This window comes from Sinocyclocheilus rhinocerous, unplaced genomic scaffold, assembly GCF_001515625.1.
Source record: "Sinocyclocheilus rhinocerous isolate Xijiao unplaced genomic scaffold, SAMN03320098_v1.1 scaffold53, whole genome shotgun sequence".
In the NCBI taxonomy this organism is placed as follows: Eukaryota; Metazoa; Chordata; class Actinopteri; order Cypriniformes; family Cyprinidae; genus Sinocyclocheilus; species Sinocyclocheilus rhinocerous.
The window spans coordinates 1,811,377-1,829,194 of NW_015645538.1; positions in this window are offsets into that span (position 1 = coordinate 1,811,377).

Here is a 17,818-nt window from a genome sequence, read left to right on the forward strand (position 1 = left end):
AGTTTTTATTTTTGTAAGCAAATGAATGTATGTTATGCATGTACTATATAGGTGTATGTATAGTCTTATAATAATACAGAGTGCATCATTTTTACAATGTTAGCATGGTTTTGGGGTCCAGGTGCTTTACTTGTACTTAAATGTTCTGTTCTCATCCATGACAAACCATAAACCATAAGTCCAAAGATCCATAATTACTAGTCCTGTCCACAATAACAACTTCAAGATGAACCAACCACTTGTTGTCAAACACACACACACAATAAAGAAAATATAAAATAAACTTGGCAGTAGTGTCTCCAAATGACTGCCTAGCATTACTGTCTGTAATGCATTTTATTTTCTATCTATAAAAATAAAACAAACAAAATTAATTTACACCAATTCATCACTAATATTGTGCTAGCTGTTTAAAATGTGAATCAAACATATGAATCTACAGCAGAAGATTAATACATATAGTAAATGTGTACAATACTAAACTTTCAGTTGCTAAGAAATACATGAACATTTGGGAATGCTTTCTCAGCTGTAGAGAGTAATTATTTATTTAGAAAAATTCTGCATAATTTATCAATTTAAGAAAATATTTTTTAGATACAAAAATGTTACCACATAACCTATATACTTTCCACGTTTAAACGAAAGGAAAAGGTTGTTAAAAATGTATAATGTTCATGTTTTCCCTTTTTTACGTTTTCTTTTCCTTTCTCTGAATTTTTCTTTCAAAAATAACATTAATAAACTGTCAACAAAAATAAACTGGATTTGATTGCCAACATTTACAATATTGGTTTCCTGGGGATTAACATAATTTGAAAATAGCATTGCATGAAAAGAGCATAAGAACTGTTTTCCAAGAATACACATATTATGTTTTTCTTTTTTCCGATGAAGCTAGTAATGGTGGGCCAATTACATGTAGAGAAAAATTCACTTTTTAGACTTTTCCACCCACTGATTCAAAATATATAATACATATAAAAGCATGCAAAAAAAAAAATGTAATCATAAATTATATTGCATGTTTCCATTAACTTATTTTAGAAGTACTAAAGCGGTATACTCTATTCAGACTGTTAAAAAAATGTATTTTGGGGGTTTCACATGCGTTCTCTGACATCGCGCCACCATCGTGAGGTATACTGATGAAACTTTTTTAGAGATGAAACCTGAGAAGTGAAGTCAACGTTGTTTATTTCACAGAGAGATATCATGCCATGAGGTGGATGTCACTGAAATATTTTTAGTCCTGGCGGTTACATTCTGCTAGACATATTACATACTGCGGAAGTTGGCGCCAATGCTGTCCCCTATCTGAGCTTGATACTGTTTCAGTATAGCCTTTCCTCTGTCCATGCTAACAGCCAGACTCATCATGTGTCATATTTAGAACACCTCATGCGTAGGAGACAGCCCTTCATTGAGCTATTGAAAGCCTCCTGCAGTACGAGCGTTACAATAAAACACACTGCTACAATATCTGTATTTATCCGTATTCACAGTGACGACATGTGTTTAACAGTAGGCACATCTGTAGGCAATGTACTGACTTGCATATTACATTTAAATCACTAATCTGAGAAAAGTTAAGGAATAACTTATTTTTAGTGTTTGCGTTTGGTTAGTGGTCCGACTTTTTTTCCCCCAAAGCACCATATATTATTGACGTAGAGGCTTGAATATCCACTTTTTTTGTGCATTTTAATGGTCTTCCCTAATTATTTTAGTATGTTATAGTATAATGTAGCATTATATTAAAATACACTCCTCCTAAAGAAATAAAAAGGAAAAAAAGTTGCTCACTCAAGTATCCATTCTTTACTTTTTTCATATTGTTAGAGTTAGCATATTAGTGCATATTTATTTTTAGGGCTGCTTTTATATTATATATATAAAATTTTTAACAATGACAACTTTTAAGTCAAACTGCTTTTTTAATGAAAAATTGATTCCTCACATGCAGAGTGAACAGAGACTAATGGATTTGAACGAAAACATCTGAAGAACAAAAACAGAATTTTCGATCATGAGAAAAATCATTTTTTGCAATGTCTTGTACCATCACAATCCCTAAAGACATCTCCTGTGAGCAACAGAATTGCATATGTGGCACAAATGTGATTCATAAATGGGCAGTTTTCAATTTTACCATTGGGTTCAACCATGCAGTGTAAATGGAATTTGCAGAGTGTAACTTCTGAATAAAAGGGAAATTTGAACTGGAAGAACGGCTCAAGGTGATTCTTCTACATTACTTTTGCACTCCAAGGAGCAAAATAAGTGATACATGGAGGGCCAGAATAAAAACAATTTTATACTTGAGTAAAACATTTTTCAGATACATTTCCGCACGAATAATTATATAATTTTTTCCTCTCCTCCAAAAAACAAAAATAGAAAATGGAAGCAAAACACTTTCACAGCATCAAATGAATAAGACCTAAAAAAAAAAAAAGAACAATTTTTGTTCTTAAAATATTGGAAAGGCTGTTGTGATTAAAATGAGCCTAGCAGAGAGGAGTAAGTAATGGAGATAGAGGAGAAGAGCCAGCACTGACACAAAACTAGACACCGAACAACAAGTGAGTGAAGAAAAAAAGACTAAACAAAAGACGGTTTCTATCAATATTCACTGTCTGAGTGTCATCACTAATTAGATGATTAGCTAAAAATGTAGATAGTTCAGAGGTGAGAACATTTCCACAAATAAAATGAAGTCTGAGACAGAAGCGCTAATAGAAAGGATAATGTGTGATTTTTTTTTTTAACAATTATGACATTTTTACTGAAAGAGGATATTTCTGCACATATAGAGCTCATTAATTTCAGCTGGGTAACAAACTGTGTATATGTGTGTGTTTGATTTTCAAATTATTTTAGTATTAAGCCATGATGAAAGCAAAACACTTTCACAGCATCAAATGAATAAGACCCTAAAAAAAAAAAAGAACAATTTTTGTTCTTAAAATATTGGAAAGGCTGTTGTGATTAAAATGAGCCTAGCAGAGAGGAGTAAGTAATGGAGATAGAGGAGAAGAGCCAGCACTGACACAAAACTAGACACCGAACAACAAGTGTAATAAGAAAAAAAGACTAAACAAAAGACGGTTTCTATCAATATTCACTGTCTGAGTGTCATCACTAATTAGATGATTAGCTAAAAATGTAGATAGTTCAGAGGTGAGAACATTTCCATAAATAAAATGAAGTCTGAGACAGAAGCGCTAATAGAAAGGATAATGTGTGATTTTTTTTTTTAACAATTATGACATTTTTACTGAAAGAGGATATTTCTGCACATATAGAGCTCATTAATTTCAGCTGGGTAACAAACTGTGTATATGTGTGTGTTTGATTTTCAAATTATTTTAGTATTAAGCCATAATGAGAATTTCTTGCATGGGTGTTTCTGTTTGACTAATAGTTGGCATGCACAAATTTGGTCAAACATTATTAGTATTCTAATAAAATAATGAATTCAAGATCATGCTGGGAAGAGCCTCTGCTTATTGCTTGACCTGAAAAATGATATTTTCATACTGGCTTTGGCATTAGCTTTATCACTAAAGGAATTGTTAATCTAAAACTGAAAATTCTGTCCTCATTCAGTCTCATGTTTTTCCAAACCTGTATGATTTTATTCCACAGAACACAAAAAAGAAATTCTGACTGTGCTGGCTGATCTTTCCCATTCAATTACAATGAAAGGGCAACAAAAAAAAAGTATCATAAAAGTGGTCAAAACGACTCATGCGACATATTCCAAGCGTGTACCGGATCAATGAGTCAGTATGTTAAAACCGGATCAGTCTGATTCATGAACGAATCACCAAAGAGAGATTTTGTTTTTTTACACAAGGTTATGGTTTATTAAAATCACACTTTGCATGGAAATAGTTTTTAAAATTCCTTTTAAGTTTCTCCTGCTTTCTTCTGCTCCACACAACATGAGGTTGAATTATTAGGAGGCCTTTCTCTCCACTGCTTACGGTCTTCAATTAAGTGCCTTCCATATTACTAACAGGTCTATGTGGCCTCACTCCAGTAGTTTATCTCAAAGACTTCCTAATGTAAACCTACGTGACTCCAACCAACTTATTGTGCCTTGAAGTGCTCTTTTTCTCTTTGTCTCTTTCACTCACCCACTCACAGAAGTTCATACACATCCAGTAGATGTTACCTTCATTACACACACACAGAGGCAATAACAGAGGATACTAATGGATTTTGCAGCACTTTAAGTGATGAAAAGTGGCTGTGCAGTGAATGTTCATTCCATCTTGGGAAAAGATGAGCAAGACTTCAAAAGAAAGTAGTAGAATAAATATTCTGAGAGGTTCAGATCTGTAACTGATTGAGCGCTATGGAATACCTCTTAGGTTATCACCAATCCGTGCAGATGAAGGGTTTAATCACCATCTTCTTTTTGATTAGCTAGCAGGTACAGCGTTTCTTTAATGTTATTGAGCGATCTATACGGCCGCCCGGCGATAGATGCTGACAGAGCTTCTTATCTACTGGAATCTGTGACAGTCTGTATCTCCTACTCTTTTCTCAGGAACACAGCGTGTGCACTCACATGAAAGTACAAAGCTTGTCACACAATTTCACGCAATCGTGATTATTCAGAATGTGACTCAATCATATATATTGCCTATATACAAAAAGAAACATTTAATTATTATTTACTCACCCTCATGTTAGTCTTAACCTGGAGCACAAAAGAACATATTATTTAGCAAAAGTTGTCAAAGTTGGGTAAACTTCGAAAATGATGAACAGAAACTACATCAAACATATTATTTTGCATTCTCATTTGCTCCAATTGCAAAAAAAAAAAAAAAAATCCATGATAGAGTTTCTATGACATTCAGAAAAGAGAAACATATCAGCATTAACTAGTTTTCTGAAATTTCATACCAAGGCAATATAACACAAAGCATAGCTATAAATTCACATAGAAAATGTTAAAAAAGAAAAAATATTTCTAGTATGACGTTTAATAACTGTGGAAACACGTCATCATAGTCCATCTTGAAACTGTTTTGATCCCAACGTTCTTGAAAATATCTTATTTTGTGTTTCGCAGAAGATAGAAAGTAATAAAGGTTTCGAAATGTGGGTAAATAATGCCAAAATCTTCATTTTTGAGGTAACTTATCCCTTTGACTGGTCATCAAACCAGACTGTACTCAGGCTCAGACTGTCTAGGCTGGTTTAATAAGATTGAATTGGGCTGTTCAAAGAAAAAAAAATGGCTCCAGGTGAACTCTTACAAACAAGCGCCTCTGTTTTTAGTATCACAGGTCATTATTTCTATGTGCCCTGCTCAGCTTTATGCATTGTCGGTTTCCTAAACACCCCCTTCATCCCTGTTCAGCAATAACATTTGTAGCCTGTAGGAAGTAGACCAGCTGCTTTAGTGGCAGATCTGTTTAGGAGAAAGAAAGAAAGAAGGAAAACAAGAGGAAAAGGTGTGCATGTGTCCGCATTTGCAGCGGTTTCTTTCTCCTGCATGCCAGTGAAAGCAGGAACTGGTTAAGCTGCAGGTGACTCATCATTTCCCACCATGCTAATGATACAGGACTGCTGAACATCCAGTCAGACACATTTATCATCCATGCACCTTCCCTTTAATAATTCGTATGTAAAAAGGCAACGATAAATTACATGTTCATGCAACGGCAACAGATCAAATAAAACACATTAGCCAGGAATTTGTTCAAGTGAATTAATCTTGTTCTCTCTTTAACTATTAATGATTTGCTTTCATTTATATACATGACCCACAGCGCACTGTATGGAATAAAATTCAAACCAATGAACAAAGAGAGTGAGTCACCAAAAAGAAAGTGATTCAGTCAAGGACAGCACTGGTCGATTCGTTTCTGGCATTGTACCAATAACAATAAACAAGTGATTTGCTGCATTTAGTATATGACTGCAATAACGACACATGCGTCAAGGCATTTCAAATACCTGCACTATGCATATATCGTTTTTACCGCAGAAAGACCAGAAAAAGGCCAGTGACTCGACTTTACTGACTTGCAGTAAAGGATGAGAGATGACAGTGCAACTGAGAGTCTGAGTCATACTTCCTGTTATTGTGGTGGTGGTGGTGGTGGTCTCATATTAAAGCGATAGTTCAACCAAAAAGAGACTTAAGTCATTATTTATGTTTATTCCATACCTGTATGACTATATTTTTCCTTAGACACGAATGGAGAACCTGAACCTGTGTGTGTCTAAACAATGATCCAATCCCCAAAAAAATCATATCAATTCATATCTAAGGTCTAATTAATTGATACTGATTTTAAACAACAGCTCAACAAACAAGAAGTTAATATTCAGTAACTTACATTTAAAACAACATCTTGCTCCAATTTCCTTCGACAAAGTTCCAAACGAAGCCAAAGCAGTTCCCTTTCGAACAACACATACTACTAGTGTTTCGCTCCTGACTGAATCAGTGTTTCAACTAATCAGTTGACTGATTCCTATAATGGCTTACTCATTATAAACAGTCACTTTTCGCCATCTACTGGTGTAACTATGTGACCTGCAGAAAGAGTCACAATCAGTGTTGTCAAGTCTGCGGTTTTCCCGCGGAATTGGGCTACTTTAACATTGTTGCTGCAGGTTGTTTTTCATGTCCGCCGGTCGAAGCAACCCCAATAATGTGATCTTTAGCCCCTATTTAGTGCTATATTTAGTGCTAACTCCGCCAAAAAATGTGTAAAAAAAGGTCCCTTCTCAACCAATCAAATTCGAGGACCAGAGTTGTGTTTATTAATATAGTATTTATGATATACATGTTTCCTACTTTTGAAAGTCTGTCAGTGGAAAAATATACATATGTGTTTTTGAAGGAGACCAGATGGTGTAGTTACGGCATCTACCAGCAGGGGCTAACAGGTCCAAGCTAAGTAGCTAAACTTTGACCCCTTTATAGTGACACACTTGCAGAGCGAGGCAGCGTGAGAATCATGATCGGTGGCGGAGGCACACTAATACTAATGTACAAAATATGCTCTTAGCCGCCTGCTGCACATGATGAAGCTGAGAAGGGAATTGGAGGGGCGTCTTAAGTAGCTGCCAGTCCAGCGATGCAAGACCCTTTCCAACAGTAACCGAGTTAGAGAGGTGATCTGGGACAACTGATATGCCCTCTGATAATTCTCAGCATTACAAGCCATTCTCTCTCCAATTGCTCTCTATCAGTGAGAAGAGAGGGGACTTTTATGTTAAATAAAGATGGAAATGGAGAGCCAAGATCCATTTAAGATGACACAGTCAATTTTAAAGCTAAAGTGTGTGATTTTCTTCTGTTAAAATACTTATCTCAACTTAATATGCAGAGACATCAATACGTACGCTAAGTCATTTATAGGTTGTTTTCCCCAAAAATGGTAAAAATGCTGTTTCTGTGTGCTTTAGTATTGCTCTGTTCAACAAATTGGATGAATTTAGGGCTAGAGTTCCCACCATTAGCAAATAGTGGGCATCTGGGAAACCAGTTTGATAACAGTCATTATTTAAAATGTATTTAAATATTACATATGTTTTATGTATTTACATATTAAACTCTATATTTTTATTTTTATTAATTTATGGAACTGCCATTAGAAAATTGGTTTATTCTAAACATTTCTAAACCCTCATCTTAAGAATAAAAACCCTTTATTATCAATGTTAAATAATGAAAACTGTATTTGTTTATTACCTATAATATTGCCATATAAATAAAATATTGTCAGAATTTCTAATCCACAATGTACATAGTCTTCTCTAACAGTGTGTTTATACGGTATCCAAAATCTTTTTTTTTTTTCATCCAATTGCAATCTGATTATTTTTGTCATCTAAATGATCTTGATTTTCACAATTCAATCCCAACCACATTCATGGACAGTTTGAAATCCAACTCAAATCAGATTCCTGGAGATGCATTTCATACAAGCCAATCAGAATTGAAGTGTTTTATCGTCACTCTGCATGTGAAACGTATTTGATGTCATACACTTCACACAATAATTATGAAGGCACACACTCTTCAAACCCTCCACCCTGTTCCACATTCGATCATGATGTACTAAACACGTCAAATCTCCTGCTCGCTGCACCCAATTGCTGTGGAAGTCACTTGGGAGCATGTTGATGCCAACCAATTTGTCATAAAATGACTTCTCTGCCCTCAAACACACAGATATGATTTCCTCACTAGCCAGTAACATTGTGGACAAACATCAGGTTTGCAACAGAAAAATAATCAGCCCTGTCCCACAGCCCGTGGGACAAAATCAACTTTGAGGGATGTGTCAGAAACTTTTCTGCAACAATAACATTTACCGCATCTGCTGCTTCCTGTCACCTGCAGATATTTCCCCTTGCTTTTCATTCAGGAGGAAGGAAGGATTTTACATCTCGGCCTGAGCAGACAAAGGCTATTGCACATATATTTCACACAGATTTGTCTGTAGAAACATCCTCGATCCTCCATTTTTTTTGTGCGTCATCGTTCCTTCTCATTTAATTTGATAGAAAGTATCAGCTGCTGATGTTCTGAAGTGATTTACTTGTTACTCCTAACCCCAATCTACTTTTTATGTCACCTGTTATTGGCTGAAGCCCACCACCGCCCAGGTGATTGATTTGTGAGCTAGCCTACCCAGTCAGTGCTCTCAGCACTCACTCTCCTCTCAATGGCCAGAGATTTCCCCAGAGGCAGTTTCCGACTCTTTGGCTGGCCGCTTGAATATTCCTCATTGCTGTAATTGAAGCAGGTTTTCTTGGCCTGCCTCCATTAAATCATGTCTGAGTGAATTCCTTTGTTCTTTGATCCCTGCAATTAACTCCATGTCCTGTCAGGAGGTGGAGAATTATTTGATGTCTTACTCTGCCTTCGCCCGCTTCTGTATTGGTCTTGCGGGCGGTTTTGCCATCGCTTCAGCCCTCTTTTCGCTTTCACTGTTAGCTCTGCGTCTCAGAAGGTAATAGGAAAGAAACAAAATATGGGCTCATTTTCCAGGCAGGGCGATTGAAAGAAATATAATCTTTGCTGTGAGTGCCAGTGACTGAGCACAAAATGGATGCTATCCTGTATCAATCACAAGCCACGTTCGAGGGGCAGAATTGCCATCATCAATGTTATATAATGCAGTGCTGCACACTGATGAGAGCGATCTGTTCTCTGGACATTGTGGACTGCGGTATAGGATACAGCAGGAACATATTGGTCAGTGACACAAAAGAGTGTCTACAAGAAGAAAGAAAAGAAAAGGAAAAATGTGTTTAAAACGTGCAAGTTTTCAGAAGTTTGTTTGTTGTTGGTTTCATATGATTTTGGAAAACTTTTAAATGACCTTTTCCATATAACTAATTTAGTGCTAAAATGAAAATGTGATTTCTTTTTATGAAATTGTATTATTTTAAATATTTTAATTAGGTTATATTACCAAAGATTTCTTTGAAAACCCATGTATACACGCTGTAAGGAAATATGTTATTCAAATATTATTATTTCCTATTATTTCCTCTTTTTTCTAAGAAATAATAATAAAAGATTACGCCAAACTATATAATACGGTTTTCTTTTCAAGAATTTAATTCTTTTAATGAGCCCTTTATTTTCATTTCATGACTTTATGTCTCCAAAAACAAATCAAAAATGAATTTTAAAATGAATTCAAAAAAAGGAAAAAACATGCTCATCACGGAAGAAGTGTATTTTTTATGTATTTTTAAATAAATGACCAGATGAGCGTCATGTCATTGACCCATGTGTCATAGATCTGCTGGCTGGCAGACATCAAAAAGACAATGTAATCTCCCAGAGAAGAAGGGGGGTAAAGCTTGCGGAAATGTCTCCTGCACAGCTGTAGCAGGCAGGTGTGCGGCCAAGCCAAATATGCAGGCCTGCCAGAGTGAATTACGCCCATGAAGCGGAGGATTGTCTTTGCTAGTCCCGCTAGTTACTTGGTCAAAGCATAATTGATTTGAGGTGGGAGAACCTGATTGTTTCGAAAAACACTCAACCACACATCCAGAATGAATCATAAATTCAGCATTTCATGCTGTGATACTTCTCCCACATTCAGCAGAAGCAGCGATAAGGACGGTGACAGAAACAGAGCAACGCATAAAAAAACGACACGTTTCTTAATGGAAGTTATCTTGATGAATATCTCGCCGAGCTCTGAGACTTTTAGCGCGTTCTGAGACGCATCTCTTCTGATCTATGGCCGTTTTCTGAGGCGACGCATACGGGTGGCTGCCAGAATCGTCCGCTGGCAGACAGGCCAATCGCTCTGAGGAAGCGCCGCATCTGACAAACCCTGCTGACTTATCTCTGCTATGGCTCTTCCCCTCCCTTCAAAACACTGGAGATGGATTTTCTGTTTTTAAGAGCTGTGGTCACAGTAAGGCAATACTCTCAGGCACGCAGAGCCTAGCCGCTAGTCACGTCTGCCCTGCTCGCAAATGCCGTTCAATCTTTCGAGACCCTACTGGAAAACTGAACGCGGCCAATTAAAGAGAACAGAGGGAGGAGATCGCAAAACCTCATCAAACAAGGGCCGTTCAAAGTCGGGTATTAAAATGTAAAAGAACAGAGCGAGGTGGGGATGTCCGCACATGAAAAGGCAGCGGGAAACAACAACAATGAGAAAAAAGTCCGATATTTGTTCCCATAAACGCCGAGCCGTCTTCGCACGCCCGCGTGGACCGGCTGGTCACGGTCGTAGCTATTCCCAGCTAATGTCTTTTACAGCACGCTTCTCGCTGGCCCGTTTGAACCTGCATTGTTATGGGCTGGCAGGCCACATGCTTCATGAGAAGGCAGGGGAACCCTGGGCCGACTGATGTCTCTGTGGTCAGCCTGTCTGACCGTGAAGCCCTCTTTTTTTAGATTTAGGAGCAGGCTGACTCAAACTTGGCGCGCATCGGGAACCCACAACTTTCCAGCCTAAGGCGACAGTGCTGACCACTACAACGTTTGCTCGGTCACAGCAGAGCCAGTGGTAGCCATTTGGTGACCGAATGGTGTACTCGACACAGTGTCGCTGTTGTAATAATTACAGTCCGGCAGTTTGTTCGGGGATGGAGGATGATAAAGTTATAAAAGGTCCCGAAATGAAATTTTTTATTCATTTTCTGTTGTTGTCGGAGTCACTCGAACAGCACGTACTACACTCCTTCATCTCACAAAGAAAGAGCCGTTAGGGGTTTGTGTGCTTTCTGCGCAAGAACACAAAGCACAGGAACTGAAGCCACAATATAATAACTCATTAAATTGTTCAGAACAAGGTTAACCATTAACACTTAGAAGCCTGTATGACCTTCACAAACTTGTCACAACAGTCTGTTTTATAGCAACACTGTCTAAAACGTGTTGACGTGTGATAGAAATTAACTTAATTTTTTTTTCTCACAAATGATGTTTACCTTGTTTTTTCTTTCTGACACATCATGTAAAATTGATATACATCATTTTCACACAATACATATTTGGCAGTCTTAGTCTAAAACAAAAGTAACCAAAATAAAATGCATATGTAAAAGACATCTGAAAAGTGTTTTAAAAAAAACAATAAAGTAATGGTAAAAAGTAAATTGTGACCTTTAAAAAGTAAAAGTGGCCAAAGTACCACCTCCACTTCGAAGACCAGCTTCAAGTCGGCATGAAATGAAAATCTATGTCCTAGATGCATACATTTTCTATTTTCTCCTTATTGTAAATAATTCTTCCATGGACATGTTTCCAGATTTGATTTGATTTAATTTAATTTAATTTAATTTAATTATGTTTGTTTGGGGTTTTTTGGTTTGATTTGGTTTGATTGACCTTGAAATATTTAATCAAAATGTCATAACTTTCTGGTGAAACAACACATCTTCAGGTGAAACAAAAGACTTCTCTCTGGTGTTCATTTAGCCTACTTAAAACTTTGAATCTGTTGCTACAGTACTTCCATTTCATCATGATATTAACCAGGCTGGCTTAGCTGATCTGTCTATTAGCAGATAAAAGCTGTAAATTAGCTGGTTGACAAAGGAACTCTTGCTGGTTATGCAGGTTTAAAAGTTTGGAAGTATAGTGTATTGCAAAATGTCTCTGTGAGTCTTTTTTATCTTCCCATGTCCTTGATTAGCATGACTTCTCTGGGCTTGTTTGGCAAATCAGCCTCCAATGAGATGGATTATGAATAGCTCTGATCTACATTCAGCATGTGAAGAATGAGCGCTCAGGTCTGGTCACCAGCAAAGAGTAATGAACTGTACTTACCAGTGGAGCAGTAGGCTGCCCCAGGGCTACTTTCACGGAGGGATGGGCTGCAGAAAAAGCCAATGACAGCGTTTCACAGAGGAAAATATGCTTGTTGATTGCAAAATAATCCAGAGCAGATGAAGTGGCAAATTTTCAACTCCTTTAACATTTATCAAACACACAGCAATGTGTCTTGAGCCTTCCTCTTGTCTCACACACACCCGACGCTCCAGCAGAGGGATTCACCTGCATTTACACTGCAGTTAGAGAACCAGTTTAAAGTAAAGTATACAGCTGCATTAGATCAGTGCAATATCTTTCAGCAGGAAAATGTTCGATGCATTACTTTTCACCAAAAGTAATGCATCGAACATTTATCAAAATCAGGACAAACTTTTTCTTGTTTTCAAACTTTGTGGTGACAAAGACTCCTTAAATGTGATCACATTTCAAGGGACCTTCCTAAAAAATAAATATACACTATCATTCAAAAGTAAAAAAAAACTACTTTTTAAAAAAATACTTTTATTTAGCAAGAATGCATTAAATTGATTGATAATGACAATAAGGAAATTTATAACATTACAAAAGATTCCTATTTCAAATAAATCTTAAAAATCCTGAAAAAAAAAAGCACTGTGGTTTCCCCAAAAATTATTTCAGCATTATAAGAAATGTTTCATGTCAGCATATTATTGATTGGTGAAGGATCATGTGACACTGAAGACTGGAGTAACGGCTGCTAAAAAATTCTAAACTATTAAAAATTTTAAACTATAACAACTGTAATATTCATCAGTTATTTTAAATTGTAATAATATTTTATAATATTACTGTTTTTACTGTAATGAATTATAATGTATTTTCATAAAACCCATGTACAGTATACTGCATGAGGAAAAATATTTATATAGTATATACATTTTAAGTGCTTGTGTTAACTTGGACAACCCAAAAGATACATTTTAGAAAATATTTTGCAGACCACCATGCACTCCCACCGTACCTTGTCCAAATCATTGTCCAAAAATACCGCCAATCCAAAACCTGATGTAATCAGTAATGCACTGCCTGTACATCGTGTACCTCTCTATTATACAACCCAGACAAGTTGTCATAGCATAATGTCCATCATTCGAAGCATGCCGTGCTTTAAGTCATTTCTACCCACATCAGGTTCATGTCATTAAATTGATTGATAATGACAATAAGGAAATTTATAACATTACAAAAGATTCCTATTTCAAATAAATCTTAAAAATCCTGAAAAAAAAAAGCACTGTGGTTTCCCCAAAAATTATTTCAGCATTATAAGAAATGTTTCATGTCAGCATATTATTGATTGGTGAAGGATCATGTGACACTGAAGACTGGAGTAACGGCTGCTAAAAAATTCTAAACTATTAAAAATTTTAAACTATAACAACTGTAATATTCATCAGTTATTTTAAATTGTAATAATATTTTATAATATTACTGTTTTTACTGTAATGAATTATAATGTATTTTCATAAAACCCATGTACAGTATACTGCATGAGGAAAAATATTAAATAACAACAAACTGAAATATTTGTGTCCATAGCCATATAACTAGCATTTATATTGTCATTGTACTAAATTTATTTGTTAAAATAGCTTATTATTATTATTATTAATAAACAATATTTATATTTTTTAACTATTAAAAACAAGTGCTGTCAATAGAATAAAATCACAATTATCTCATTATCAGTATTTAGAAAAAAATAATGAAGTGTTCATATTATCTAATTTAATTTATATATACAACCCAGACAAGTTGTCATAGCATAATGTCCATCATTCGAAGCATGCCGTGCTTTAAGTCATTTCTACCCACATCAGGTTCATGTCGTCTTTTATCAGTTCAACTACCAGGGGATCAATAGCCTGAACTAAACCGTCTGTGAACTTGAATGAATGTAGACTTTAATAAATGAATGAATCAATAGCAAACAAGATATTGATCAACCATCAGCTTAAGATTCATTCCACATCCCAGGATCTTGTTTGAATGGGCAATGAATCAACATAGCGAACGTTACTTAGTCATGAGTAAGCAATCTGACTCATGAATTTACAGGGTCAAAACATGGATTAAGACGGCCTTGTATCTATGAACATGCCCAAAAGATGATCAGAAATGAAAGGGGATTTTTCCCCAAGTGAAAATTTCCTTTATGAATATATACATCAACATACCCTACTGAAAACATAACAGTGAGTGAATAAAGTATCTCAGACAAGAGAGACTTGAGGAACTGTGATGTTTTCATTTATAAATTTTGATGTGCTATACAATCAGGCTATTTTATGTGCTAGACATCAATCTGAGATGTCGCCTCAAGCCGTTGAGGGAGGAGGAGTAATTTATATATCATTTGTAGATTTTGACGGCAAAAGCTTTGGGATTCATTTTCTCTCACGTAAATAAACATACACAGCTCATTTTTTCAACACCAGGGGCCCATTCTTCGTACGTCGCTAACTCAGTTAGCTGGATTTGATTGTATTGGTCAAGTTTTTCGTCAGGTGTCTTTTTTATTTATATGATGTCATTACGTTGCTGTCTTGCCGCCAGCCAATCGCTGCATTGCTGATCGTGGTTTGGAGTATCGATACATAGCCCCTTTTAAACCAACCCATGAACGCGCAATTATCTCAGATAACTCAATCTAATAAATAAATCAAATCTATTTTGGTTTTCAAATGTTTTTGATTTTAAAATAAATCTTCTTGGGAAGCCAAAATGTTTTTTACCAATGACCCTTTATCCACAACACCATAAGTGGGTTTTATCCATTAAAATACTGTTGCTTTTAAGAGGCCCTGCTTGGGCACTTAAGAACATGTAGCCCAGAAGAGTACAAGCTGCTTTTCAGGTCATAGCTAAATAAAATATTATCTGAAAGATTTAATATCATATTTTTCAAAAACATTTTGAAGTGCAAAAACAGTACAGAGGACATATTTACCGAGCTGATTGAAATACATAATAATGACAACTATGGATTTGTAACACACAATATGCACATTTCCAGCTCTGTACTGAAAGTAGTGCGATACGCAGATAGTTTTATACCTCGATTTAAAATATCAAAGGTGATTCATCCATCCATCAAACGTTCTTCAAGCTGCTTTGAATTGTAAAGCGGGTTTGTTATATTTACAGATAAACATAATTTCATCCTTTGAGCTAAATGGCTCCTTTTCATCTTCAAATGTATATGTTTGAGAGCGGACACTGATGAATGGTTTAGCAGGGCATATGTAACTCACAGGAGCACATGGCTTTCTGACGGAGTGAGGCTGGGGCCTCTTCAGAGGAAATTCCAGCAAGGTTCACAAACTGTCATTAACTTCATCCATCTCTGGCTATTCGCTGCGACCCATCATTGCAAGCAGTCACGACAACAATGCCAATGTGGCTTTCCCATAAAATGACATAAAACAGAGAAAAAGCAAGGGAGAGAGCGGGAGGGAGAAAGAAGAGAGAGAGAAAAGACATAGCGGGCCTCGAATTACAGGCCCAGAGCAAAACTGATTGTGCTCAGATCTAAAGGGAGCTTGAGGCCAAACTTCATCTTTAACTTATTATGTATCCAAGAGGAAAACCACATCTCAGAATGCCAATGTTGGGCTCTGACATTTGCTTCTGTCTTTATTTACATTCTAGCTTTGACGAAGAAAAAAAGAAATCTTTTGCAGGCAATCCAGTTTCCCACAACAGTTTAAATGTAAAGAGCCGAAGACAAGGAATCCAGAAATCAATAATAACAATTTACAAAACAACAATTTTAGACAGACTCTGTGGCATTTGCTTTGAGCACAGCATCAAAACTGATGAATTTTTTCATATCTTGATCAATAGCAGCGGCCTGTGGATAATGTATCTCAAATCCACGCACAGCTTCAGAGGCGTTTTATGAGCTTTAAAGTAAAGCTGTTGGTATCCAGCCAAATTAATGTAAAACTATGACATTATTTATTTATTTAAATAAACTTTTTGTAAATAAATGTATTTAATCCAATTTTATTTTATTTACATATTTATTATTTACATAACTTATTCATTTTTATGTCTTGAACAATACAGTCGGCTGTAGATAATGCAACGTAAAACAATAAATTATTGCATTTATTTAAAATTAAAAAACAAATAAACTTTTTAAAAGACAAATAAACTTTGTTTTAAATAAATCTACATTTAATTTATTTTACATACAAAACTGGTTAATTTTAAATATATCCATTTATAATAAATCTATTTATTTTATTTTATTTTATTTACATTTATTTACATTTAGTTTTAAGGTCAATACAGCAGGCTGTAGATAATGCATCTCAAATCCAAAGAGCAACTTCAGAGACTTCTGAGAGCTCCAAACCAAAACGGTTAGCATTCAGCCAGTGTAACTTAAAACTATGACATTTCCCTCTGCAAAATAATCCAATTTTCAAGCATTCTCTTCTCATAAGGGTTAATAGGTCCCGCTTGGATGTAATTGCAAGGCAGCGGCGATCCACTTGGATGCAGAGAGAGTACAGTGGGGAAGAGAGTGCTGGCGGTTATTTGATTACAGCTTTCAAATATGAATCAAGCCCATTTACCTATTCACCACCTAATGGAGGAAAGCACTGCTTCATTCAAAGCTAAACAAAGAGCGCTGCAGAGTTCATCCTCTTGTGTAATGACTCCCTCAGAGCAGACACACTCGACGAACCTCTGAGAGACTCATTTAACCTCACGAGTCAAATGAAACCATCCTGCCCAGTCAAACCTGCAATAATTGTATGCATATAACCAAAATTATTGTGAACGTATATTGCATCATCTGCAGCGATTTTATAGACAAAAGAGTCTCCATTTTGTAATCTCGCTAATGTGGGCTCTAACCACAAATGAGGTAGGTGAGCACTCACTGAAGCTCATGAGGTCATTTTGCCTCCTGAATAGCACAGAAAGAGATTTATTCCTTCTTTCGTGGCTCTATGCTTTCCAACACAGCTACCCTGAGCAGAGATGGATTAACCCACGCGTTGGAAAGTGTGAAGTCATTAGGAAATGCCCAGTTTTCTCTGCTAATGACTGGAGGAGTAAAACCCAGTGGTTTTGGGCTCACACAAGGGCTCGCTTTCTCTCCGACTCGGGCTGCCTGTGCCAAACAAAACAGCCTCACTTTCTGAGGCGAGACACACCGAGCGCCCTCAGGCCCGTCCTGCAGACTCATTTGGAGAGGAGAGTGTAATTGTGTCAGAATTTTTAGGCCTCATATTATGCAAATTGCAGCCGCTGAAACAGTGGGACGTCAATAAGAGCCGCCATTTTGACTGGTGAGGACACATAAGAAAAATGGTGGTCAGATCCCTTAGACGTTCCATGAAAAGGTTTTATTTGCCAGTTATTTATGAGCATGTATTAAAAGAGCACAATACAGTCAGTGTTTGATTTTTCTGAATGTTCCTGATTAGTGAATAAACATGAAACCCACTGACAACTAATTGCACTTCATTGACCTCTTGG